General features: G+C 36.1%; 1 pseudogene; it reads left to right on the forward strand.

Moving 5' to 3' along the window:
• Positions 1-3,613: 3,613 nt before the first annotated feature.
• Positions 3,614-4,558, forward strand: LOC150053367 (olfactory receptor 52P1-like; annotated as a pseudogene).
• The last annotated feature ends 7,540 nt before the right edge of the window (positions 4,559-12,098 follow it).

Consider the following 12,098-nt stretch of genomic DNA (forward strand, 5'->3'; position numbering starts at 1 on the left):
CTGAGAGCAAATAATTAATTCTTTATGTTAGTGCTGAGGCTTGAACGCAGGCCTTATTTTCCCATTTGGTGATTTTCACTCAAACCTGGTGTTCTCCCTCTTAACCACATATTTCTCTTCTGGCAGTTTAATGATTAATTAGAGAGTCTTTCACAGGCTGTTCTCAGACTGGTTTCAAACTGGTATCCTTAGATTTCAATATCTTGGAGTAGCCAAGATGACAGGTTGTAAGCTAGCAGCAGTGCTTGGAGTGGGAGGGGAGTTAGTTTAATGAAGGGTGACTATTCTATAGTTTACCTCTGGGTACAAAGGCATTCTGAAAGAATGGTAAAGGACAGCTATAAAAATTGACAAATGTGAACCTTGGGATCTCCTAGCAGAGATTTACAATAGAACAAAATCTAGAGACATCAGGCCAAATAGTATGACACTAAATGTAAGGACCTCCAGGAAAAGGCAACAAAAGCCATGTAATGAATGATTGTTGTCCTTAATGTACTATGTTATCTCTCATCTCTTTTGCCATCCCTTGGTTATCTCATATTGTTACAATATTTCACCTTATTGTCTGATATATTTTATATGTGCTTAATTGGGTATTTGAAATTGAATAGGGAAGGGAGGAAATCAAGATGAGCCGGGGGAGAGGGGAGGGAAATGGGGACCATGTCATGAGAAAGGGTATCAATGTTTGTGAAGTAATGCACCTCCTATCTGGTGAATATAATGTAACCCTTCTATTAATTGCAATAAGAAAATTGACAAATGTGGTACTGGGAGTTTGGCCTAGAGGTAGAATGCTTGCATAGTGCACACAAATCCCAGTTTCAATTCCTTGGTACCACAAAGAAAAAGCCAGAGGTGATGCTGTGGCTCAAGTGGTAGAGCCCTGGCCTTGAGAAAGCCCAAGGATAATGGTCAGGCCCCGAGTTCAAACACCAGGACTGGCAAGAAAAAGAAACAATAAAAATTTTTAAAATTGACAAATGTGGACAGCATGAGACCTAGAAAGCTACTCTGAAAAAATTTTTTTTATTATCAGGGTTTATATTTAATTAAAGAGATAACCTCCTTGTAAGTCACCTGATATTATTATACAGAAGGAGATTGTATTGTTCCATTTCCACACATACTATGATGTTCTCTAGTACACACCCCCTCTATAACTTGCCCTGCCTTTCCTTTTCTTTCACTCAAATAATTCTATCAAATTTCATTGTTCCATTTTGAGAATTGCAAACAATGTGCTTTGACAATAAGGAGTGAATATTGCTAAAGATAACTAACTGAGGCCACTGCTATTTTTTTTTTGCCAGGCCTGGGCTTGGACTCAGGGCCTGAGCACTGTCCTTGGGTTTTCTCAAGGCCAGCACTCTACCAAATAAGCCATAGCACCACTACTGGCTTTTTTCTATGTATGTGGTACCAAGGAATTGAACCTGGATCTTCATGCATGCTAGGCAAGAACTCTACCACTAGGCCAAACTCCCAGCCCCCCACTGCTATTTTTTTAAACTCAGTTCCTACTGTCAAGCCTTCTGTGGACTCTAGAAATAAAATTAAACACCAATAATATGTTATTCAGAGACATATTGTTTTCTCATTTTAAAAAGTAAAGGAAACCAGACTCAAAAAAATTCACGCAAGCTACATTGTTTCCCACATTTACCATAATTATTGTACGTCTAGGAGAGTCCTAGCAGAGGATCACAATAGCTTCATAGATATGTACCTATTGCCATGTAACATGATGCTAATTGAAATGAACTTCCACAAGAAGGTTTTTTTTAATGTACTATGTCAAGTTATTCTTTATCTCTTTCGTTTTTCCCTTGGGTTTATCCCCTTTTGTCACTGTTTTTTATTTTGGTACTCTGTGTCATGTCTATATGCTTATCTGATTTGGAGAAGGGAACTAGAACGACAAAATAAAGAGACTAAAGGACAAAAGGTGAACCAATGCAAGAGTGATACTCACAAGACACTATGTTGTTGAACTTTATGACTTGTGCTGGGGGAGGGGAGAGAAGGAGAGTTGGGGAGGAGGCAGAGTGGAAAAATGAGGGAGGGGTAACACTTTGACAAGCAATGCACTCATTACCTTACTTATGTATCTGTAACCCCTCTGTACATCACCTTTACAATAACATAAAATTAAATTTAAAAAGAGTAAGTGAGAGAAATAAAAGCTAACTATCCCAGATAGGGGCTCCCTCAGACTCTGGCCTTATACAACACAGTAGCCTAGTTATCTGTGCTTGAAGGGTTTCCTTCAGTTGGGCCTCACTGCCTTCCAAATTTGAATGGCCCAGTATGCTTTTTGTTGGCTTCTTTCTGTTTTCTTCAGCATTCTCTGCTTACAAAATCAATCCATTTTGCTCATGGAATGCTTTTTTCTTGTTATGCAATAAACAATTGTCACATTCCACAAGGAACACTAAAATCAGTTTCAATTTTATAACATTTAAATTATGCCTTGACCGTGTAAAATACAGTTAACTATAATAATAATTGATTATCAAGTATTGATTGTCTAAAATTATGGGGTTTTCTTTTAGTTTTGATATTGTAGGGTTTTTTTTTATTTTCACTGTTCTTCAATTTTCTGTTCTTTTTAAATTTTTTATTGCCAGGGTAATATATAGAGGGGTTACAGTTACATTTGCCAGGTAGTAGGTGAATTACTTCACACACATGGATAACCCTTCTCATGTTTTTGTCCCCATTTCCCTCCCACACACTCCCCCAATCATCTTGATTCCCTCTTCCCTTTCCTACTTAAAATAAACAAATAAAAGTATATATAATATGCCAGATAACAAAGTCAAATATGGTAACAATATGAGATTAACTAGAGGGAAAAAAGTAGAAGAGAAATAACATAGTACATTAAAAACAACATTCACACAAGATAAACTTCTTGTTTCCTAGAGTTCCATTCTTTTAGTCTTATCCTATATGACCTTATATACCTAGGTTTTGCGCTACTATAATCCTCTGCTAGGAGAGTCCTAGATGTGTATCATTTATTACCAATCAGGGAAACCATTGAGCCTATGTTCCTTTGGGTCTGGCTTCTTTCACTTCATATGATTTTACCAAGTCTTTCCATTTCCTGATAAGGATATGTTGTAGTTTTAACAGACTTTTTCTTAAGTTCTAAATATTTAAGTTGTCTGAGAACAACAGTAAAATTTCAAAAGAGATTGCAAATGAAATAAGTATTCGTGGTTGCTGTGTTGGCATGTATGTTTATGCTTATCGCTGCATGTTTTAACTGAACTCCTTGAGAAGAAAAACACTGACATTACCGGATACACTGGGCTATTTTAGTAACTGTTTCTCTATCAGGAAATGAGTGGTTTGAGTAGAACCTAATTAAACTTTCATACTCTTAAAAATCTACACATTAAATCATATTAGGAGATGAAGGACTGAAGACGCCAAACAGTGATAATATTTATCTGAGTGTCTGCAGAGTTTGGTTTAAAGAACATTCAGGCCTTTAGAGAGTCCTGATTCCTCCATGAAGAACCATGGAGGAATTACCTTTTAATCCTATCATATCCATAGGTAACTACCATGGCAACATCATAATAAATATTTCTTGAACATGGAAGATAATACCACACATCACTGCATTTCCTCATTCTTCCTGGTTGGTATTCCTGGGTTACAAGCATTTCACAGGTGGATTGGCATCCTTGTCTGCCTGCTCTTGACCTTAACCCTTCTAGGAAACGCCATGATCATCACAACAGTTAAGCTAGAACCCAGCCTCCACCAGCCCATGTATTTCTTCCTGTGCATGCTGGCAGTGAATGACATGGGCCTTGCCACTTGCTCAGCCCTCAAGATGCTTGGAATCTTCTGGTTTGATGCACACTGGATTGACTTTGATGTCTGCCTGGTCCAGATGTATTTTATCCACACGGTTTGCATTATAGAGTCAGGCCTCTTGGTTTCCATGGCTTTTGATCGCTATGTAGCCATTTGCATCCCACTGCAGTACAGTCATCCTGACCACATCAGTGGTGATTAAAATGGGTCTTGCTGTTGTGGCCAGAGCTGCACTGATGGTTTTACCATGTCCTCCTCTCATCAAGAGGCTGCCCTACTGTCTGAAATATGTCATCAACCATGCATACTGTGAGCACATGGCTGTGGTGAAGCTGGCCAGTGCCGATACCCATGTGAACAGAGCTTATGGCATATCAGTGGCCCTTTCAGTGATGTCCTTGGACTTAGGACTTATAGCCACATCCTATGTAAAGATCCTCCAAGCTGTCTTCAGGCTGTCTTCTCAGAATGCCTGCTCCAAAGCCCTGGGCACCTGTGCCTCCCATGTCTGTACTATTTTGCTCTCCTACATACCTGCCCTCTTCAGCTTCCTAACCCACCGCATTGGCAAGAACGTCCCCCAAAGTGTCCATATAATCTTTGCAAGTGTGTACCTCCTTATGCCCCCACAGTCAACCCTCTTGTGTATGGTGTCAAAACCAAGCAGATTCGGGACTGTGTCATGGCTCTCTTCTTTCCAAATAAGAAGAAATTCTGAAAAAAGCATCATCCAAATGCAGCCTGTCTGCAGAGACTCAAATGGGAAATCATGGAGCACTAACATGAGTTCCTCCTTGTTCGGAAACTCTGTCACTGAATAAAGCTTCATTAAAGAGATTTTTATGTGACACAATGATTTCTGTCTTTTTTTTAATGGGAACTACTGAGAGGAATTTATTTGTTCTTTCATTCTCTCTTCCTTCAATTTTAAAATCTGTCTCCAACAAAGCTTTATCTATCCATTTGTCTAGTTCTTTGTCTTTATGATTCTATTTTGTATCTCTTCATGCACACCATAAGAAAGCAGCCTAGTTTTTTAAGGGGATTTTTTGTAATAAAATACATACCAATTTTTGACTAATGTTGTAATACATGGAATTGTGGAAATCATCAGTCCCATCTTTTCACTAAAAGCAATGTACACATTGAAATGTGTTTCCTTTAATGATGAAAACTCATGGCACACAAAATCATAGTTAATGTGATTTAATTTGAAACAGTGATCCTACCAGCAGTAAATCTCTTGCACCATATTGATGTTAGATAAAAAAATTCCAGGAGTTTGAAAATATATACATCAAAAATTTTAGTCTGTCAAAATAAGTGATCATCAGAAACAATCAGGGTATATATTTGACTTTTCATTGTCCCTATTTAAGGCATAGCTAATTGTTCATAATAATGAGAGTCAAAGAAATAATGGTATCAGTTAGTGCGATGAATAGCAGCAATAATTGAAAGAATGTTGTTAGGTGGCAATTGGGGAAACTCTGTTATCAGATACTTGCAGAATCACAATGCAGTATGATTTGAAAGTGGTTTAAAGTTAGACCCTACTCTATGTTAAAAATTCTAGAATAAGATATTTTAGGGGCCATTGAATCTATGTTCCTTTGGGTCTGGTTTACTTCACTTAATATGATTTTTTTCCAAGTCTTGCCATTTCCTTACAAATGGGGCAATGTCATTCTTTCTGATGGCAGCATAGAATTCCATGGTGTATAAGTTCGGATCTGGGTTGGTTCTATATCTTTGGTATGGTTGCTCAATGGGTTCCCTCATTTGTAATAATTAGTTCATATCTAGGACTCTTCAAGCAGAGGATTACAATAGTGCAAAACCTAGATGCATAAAGCCATATAGGATGAGACTAAATGAAAGGGTCTCTAGGAATTGGAATCAAGAGCTTTATCTTGATTGATTGTTGTTCTTAATATACTATGTTATTTCTCTTCTCCTATGCTGTCCTTTGGTTAATCTCATATTGTGACTGTATTTGACTGGTATATTTTATATACATTTATTTGTTTATTTGCAATAGGAAAGGGAAGGGGGAAAACAAGATGATTTGGAGGGGGAAGGGAAATGCGGACAAAAACATAAAGTGTATCAATGTGTCAAAATTAATGCACCTCCAAACTGGCAAATGTAACTACAGTGCTTCTATACATTACCTCAATAATAAAAAATAAAATGGATAAAAATTATGCAATTTAGTAAGAACTCAGTGTTTTAAGTTTTTCATACTAGAACTATTAAAATATAATATATATAAACCCTATAGCCTTTTAATAAAAAATTGGTACTATGATTATATGCTCTGTTATAAATATATAAATAGTATTTATTAAAAAAGGAAATTTTAGGGGCCAGAACTGTGGCCTAATGGTAGAGTTCTTGCCTTGAACGCATGAAGCCCTGGGTTAGATTCCTTAGTGCCACATACACAGAAAAGGCTGGAAGTGGTATTGTGGCTCAAATGGTAGAACACTAAGCTTGAGGGAAAAACAAAAACAAAAACAAAATCAGTGTCTCGGCCTTGAGTTCAAGCCCCAGAACTGGAAGAAAGAAAGAAAGAAAAAAAGAGGGGCTGGGAGTTTGGCCTAGCGGTAGAGTGCTTGCCTCTCATACATGAAGACACAGGTTCAATTCCTCGGTATCATATACATAGAAAAAAGCCAGAAGTGGTGCTGAGGCTCAAGTGGTAGAGCTCTAGCCTTGAGAAAGTCCAAGGACAGTGGTCAGGCCCTGAGCTCAAGCCCAGGTCTTGCAAAAAAATAAAAAGAAGAAAGAAAGAAAAAAAGAAATTTTAACAAGTATTATATGGACATTCTCTGAAATCTCATATCCAGAAAATACAGAACATGGAGGGGAGAATTGTAAAGAATAATTTCAGTGGGTAGACTATAACCACAAATACATAAAATGTGAATCTTTCCGTGTCAATAAGTTGATGGTAAATTTTGTGAATTTGTCACTGTTTACCATAGGCAAGTTGTAGGACAAACGCCAATACTCCTCAGTAGATACACATATCAAGAAAATGTGGTATATATACTGAATGGGTTCTATTCATCCATCACAAAGAATGCTATACCATTTGCAAGGCAATGGAAATACTTGGAAAAATTATATTAAGTAACACAAGTCAGAACCAGACTTTGATATTTTATGACAGAAATAAAATACAATATCATCCCTCTGAAACTAGAGTTTCATGCTTTCTTAATTTTTCAGATAGTTTGACATCTTATGTATTTTTGGAGACTCCATACCAAGGGACAGTTTCTTCTAACTTTGATCTCTAAATGAAAACTACACAAACATTATCCATAAGCCAGCTCCTGAGAGACTCCACATTAATGTGGCTCTGCAGAGGGACATCGTGATTTGTGTTTTATTCTGACCAGTCTAATTTTACTTTTGCTCATGTCTCTTAGGAGACAACCTAGCTTTTCAAATCTGAAGTCTCTTCTGAGCACTAGAATAGCCCAGTACAAAGCAAATATAATATAACATGTTAGAGTCTACACTGTTCAGAGCAGCATACTGCTAGATACAAATTAACTTTATTATCATTTAGAACATTCTATGACTTTAAAGATAGTATTCAAGATAAAGCAGATAAAGTAAAATGTAAATCAAGCTTTTATAATCATATAAGATACACTTAACCTGTGTGTGGGTGTGTGTGTGTGTGTGTGTGTGTGTGTGTGTGTGTGTGTGTGTGTGTGTGTGTGTGTGTGTGGTGTCGTTTGGGGGTCTAAACTCAGCTTTTGTCCTCAAGGCTGGGGCTCTACCATTTCTGGTTTTTCAGTGGTTAATTAGGAATAAGCATCTCATGAATTTTCTTTCCAGGCAGGTTTTGAACCATGAACCTCTAATCTTTGCTGAATAGTTAGAATTACAAGCTTGAACTTCCAGTGTCAGATTTACATTTGATTTTTAGCCGATACAAAAATTGTATTTGAAGAGTGAGTTACTGTTAGTGTTTTTCTGTCTGGCTGTCAGTTTTTAATCTTCTTTAAGATAGGATTATTAGTGGAAGATCTTTGTAAATATGTTACAGTGTATTATCTAATTTTCTAATTCATTTTAGGAAGAAATTTGAAAGAATGCATGTCAAGAAGGCAAATAATAATCAACGAAGGTTTGACAAAATTTTATTATCAGGATTTTCTTTCTTTCTTTCTTTCTTTCTTTCTTTCTTTCTTCCTTTCATCTTTTGTCAGTCATGGAGCTTGAACTCTGGACCCTGGTATTGTCCCTGAGCTCTTCAGCTCAAGGCTACCAGCCTACTCTTTGAGCCACAGCACCATTTCTGGTTTTCGGGAGGTTAACTGAACAAACTTTAGTGCCCTGGCTGGCTCTGAAGTATGATCATTAGATCCCAGCCTCCTGAATAGCTAGGATTACAGGGGTCAGCCACCGTGCCCAACTTCATGTCTCACTTTTGATGCTCAAAGTCTGATAAATAAGACTGACGGAAACTATATTGAAAAATAATGTAATAATAAAGAAATAATAACTTTAAATACAATATTAATGTGAAAGTAAAGATAGCACAGATAATTATGAAATGTCTTAATTAAATGATTAGTTGTCTATGGTTTCAGAATAAAGAGAACTGAAGAGTTTACTAAATTCAGGTTTGGCAATTTTGTATGTGTGTTATCATGAAATATGTAGTGAACTGAAGAATTCATAGAGAAAATATCATGACATTTCCATAGAGTCGTCTACTGAAGTTGAAAATTTCAGGTAGGAGATTATGCTCACCAAATCGTAAACAAGGAAATTAGCAGTCCAGGGTGATAGATGGAATTATTCATTTTTTATTTGTATTCTCTTTACCAAGTTGTACAAAGAAGTTGTCATTTAACAAGTAGCTTATGAATACAGGGCATCTTGATCAGTGTTATGGCTTTCAACATTTTCACTCCCCTTTTACCCACCTTTTACCTTACTTTTCTTATTTTTGTAGCAAATACAATGAGTTCCGGACTACAATTTTCCTCTCACACCCCTTTCATTTGTCTATATCTCTCCCCTGTGCCTCACCTCTCCACTTGCAAGTACCCATTTCCTTGTGTTTGTTTTGTTGATCTTTGACTTTGTCTTTCTAAGGAATGACACAATTTGAGATCTCTATGGAGTCTAGTATAAATCAGTTAATATGATAGAAGTTTTTTTGTTTTGCATTTTTTGTTTTGTTTTTGTTTGTTTTTGCTTGTCCTATGGCTTGTACTCTAACACTGGAGCCACACCATGCCCAGCCTTTTCTGCATCTTATAGAATTTCCTGCCTGGGCTGGCTTCGAACCACAAACCTCAGATCTCAGCTTCCTGAGTATCTAAGATTACAGCCATGTGCTACCTGCTCTTGTCTCTGTTAATACATATAGAACCACTTGCATATCACCCAGCTTGTTCAATCACTTTGGAAAGCAGTGTGGCAGTCCCGCAAATATTTAAAGATAGAATTACCCTATAACCAAGCAAATCCCACTCCTGGGCATTTATCCATTTGATCAAAATAAGGTATGGGATTATGTTTTTATTTTGTTCAGACACCAATAAAATAATAGTACCAATATAAAATCCAAGACCAAGGCAGTCTTGTACTTGTTCTGGTATCTGTCTGTTGGAAATAATGAAGTCATTGAAATAAATGTCTATTTTCAGACATTGATTGGAAGAGACATATAAATTCTTGTAGGTGCAAGTAGTTGTGGTAAAGTTGGTTGTACTTAGGTGTGCTGCTCCTGAATGTTTGATTTTAGCCTTAGTGGGGCATAACAGGGTAAGTGTCCCCTGGCAAAAAGAAAATTATATTATGTGTTACCTGTTGATATAGACCAGATGTATTATCTAAAAGATGGTAAGTTATTGGACATTGAAAGGTAATCTTTAAAGTTATTTAAGTATGCTAACCCCAAAATAATTAGGATTATTTTAAGTCTTTAGCAGTGTTTCCTTGGTAAACGGTATGAACAGACTCCTAGTTTGGTTAATCCACTTCTTACAATCAGCTACTATGCTGACATTATACCGGGTATTTCTTTTCAGACTCTGGTCCGACATTCTCTCAGAATTACATAAGCATAGCACTTGACATCATGAATCACTGGAGACAAAACAGTCAATTAAGGATCTAAAAAATGTACAGGTCTGTAAGTATTTAAAAAGCTTTCATGCTTTGAAAAGTCAACTTTTTTTGGGGGGGAAGGGTCATGTGGCTTGAACTCAGCCTGGGTGTTGTCCCTGAGCTCTTCAGCTCAAGGCTACTGCCTTACCCTTGAGCCAAGCCTGACTTCCAAGTTTGTTTTCTAGAGGTTAATTGGAGATAAGAGTCTCGGCTCCTTTTGTGCCCGGGCTGGCTCTGAACCTTGATCCTCATAACTCAGCCTCCAGAGTAGATAGGATTACAGGCGTGAGCCACCACATCTGGCTAAAATCATCATTTTAATATATATTGTCCTAAATTATTATCTATATCAAAGGTAATACCTTTAATCTGTTTTGTGGTAATTTCTCCAACCCTTAAACTTTTACATTGAGATCATTTTTATGTTCTGAATCTGTCTTGAAATACTTGATAAGTTCCCTGAAAAATTTTGAATTTATAAAGTAAAAATACTATGGAGAGCCAGATGCTGGGAGCTCACACCTGTGGTCTTAGTTAATCAGAAGGCTGAGATCCAGCCATGGCAGGAAAGTCCTTGATGTTGTGATGGCCAATGAAGTAGAACTGTGGCTCAAGTACTAGTGTGCTAATCTTGAGCACAAAAGGTCAGGAACAGTGCCAGACGCTGAGTTCAAGCCAGGGGACCAGCACCAATTACACCTATATCTATCTATCTATCTATCTACCTACCTATCTATCTATCTACAACTATGAATCATCATATACCATATATAACATTATATATATATATACTATACACCATATATGACATTGATCATAGGCCCAGATAGCTGTATTTTAAGAGTAGAAAGAAATCATCATAGTAAGTGTGATTCTCTTTCTCCCATATTGTAATTATTTAGATGTCAACTAATAGACACAGTAACATTTTAAATATTATAAATACTAATAAAGTTTTCACATCAATGTTATTAAGAACCAGAAGTTTTAATATTTGGATCAATTAGGAAAAATGAATACAAAACACTTGGTTCTGGGTAGGTATGAGATTACAAAATAAGTTATAAGTGATAGCTGCAAAATGTGGTTTAAGATAATCATTCATCATCAGTTTTATTTTTTTATCATACGTTTTATGACCATAAAAAGATGCCTAAGCTAGATTATTTTTGGACCTTCCATTAGAAAGATGAAGATATCAGCATTTTTTCTTTTAGGTAAGACAAATTTCAATTGCCAGGATCATGGAATGTTATCGGTCCTGACACAAAACTGTAGTGTGGAGGAATCTGTTACTACATAATTTTTCCCTTTAGATCTGTCTTCTTGTCCTCGTCTTTGAAATAAGACAACATTCAACTGTGTCCATTTGGTTGGGTTGATTTTGCTTTCTTCAGCATTTCTCTACCATCAAAATCATATAATCTACATACAAAATACTTATTTTATACCATATATTAAAGGCTAGCAAATTCTACAATGCAAAGTAAACCTAAATGAGTTCTTCTAATTTTTATTTTTTTCCAGTTTATTTCAACAATATAACATGTATATACAAAGCTAATATTGACTTATAATGAAGCATTCTTTTTCTCAAATTATGGCATCTTTATTTTTATGTTTTATTTTTACTACATTTTAGTTTGAATCCTAATTATTTAGTGATGTTGCCTTAGAATGACAGTAAAATTCAAACTGAGGTGATATATGAAAATTGCTATTGATTTTTGTTTTGCTCCTGTGTATGCTCATATTTTTGTTTTCATATTTGATCACAAATCTTTGATTGAAAAAACAGTGGCTATAATAGAAATATACTGTTTTCATTTAATATGCTTTTAATAGGACTTGAAATTTTTAATACACAGAAAAAGGTTTTAATAAGTAAATGCAATCTTATTAAAAGTTCAAGATATAGAGGACATCAAAAGTGACATTATTTACTTGGGGGTTATAGAGAGAACATCCAGTCCTAAGGAGAATTTGGTAAAATTCAGTCTAGATTTTCCCTGGCAGGACCATGGAGAAATTGTTTTGTAATCTTTTCTTACTTCCTTAGGAAATGATCTCAGCTACATGGCACTAAATATTCCACTTCCCAGGTTTTTAAC

Source organism: Megascapheus bottae, chromosome 16, assembly GCF_031878675.1.
Source record: "Megascapheus bottae isolate mThoBot1 chromosome 16, mThoBot2.hap1, whole genome shotgun sequence".
In the NCBI taxonomy this organism is placed as follows: domain Eukaryota; kingdom Metazoa; phylum Chordata; class Mammalia; order Rodentia; family Geomyidae; genus Megascapheus; species Megascapheus bottae.